We start from the raw sequence: 327 nt of genomic DNA, 5'->3' as shown, positions 1-327 counted from the left end.
AACAGCCTGCTTGTGAAATTAGCGTCTGAGTGGTTGAGTACTCCACAGACACGTGTACCCTTAACGTAGTTCTCGGGGAGATTCAGAGTGTGACAAGGTTGGCCCTTTGAAATACAGGTACAACAGAAGCAGGAAGAAAAGAGAGAGAGAACGATGTGGTGAAAGAGTACAGCAGGGTTCGCCACCATCCTCTGTCGGAGCCTCGTGGGGCTTTAGGTGTTTTCGTTCAATAAACACTCAGAACGCCCGGTCTGCGAATCGAAACTGCGAGCCTATGACCGCTAGTCCGCTGCCCTAACCACTGGGCCATTGTGCCTCCATATATAT

The 327-nt window shown here is 50.5% G+C and overlaps 1 protein-coding gene across 3 annotated transcripts in view; it reads right to left on the bottom strand.

Annotated features, from left to right (window-relative positions):
• Positions 1-327, bottom strand: part of LOC106878540 (uncharacterized) — a 269,894-nt gene that overhangs the window by 213,548 nt on the left and 56,019 nt on the right. The window lies entirely within an intron of this gene.

The sequence above is a fragment of the Octopus bimaculoides genome, chromosome 22 (genome assembly GCF_001194135.2).
Source record: "Octopus bimaculoides isolate UCB-OBI-ISO-001 chromosome 22, ASM119413v2, whole genome shotgun sequence".
Taxonomy (NCBI): domain Eukaryota; kingdom Metazoa; phylum Mollusca; class Cephalopoda; order Octopoda; family Octopodidae; genus Octopus; species Octopus bimaculoides.
Note: the sequence above shows the minus strand (reverse complement) of the source record. Positions and strands in the feature narration are given on the sequence as shown.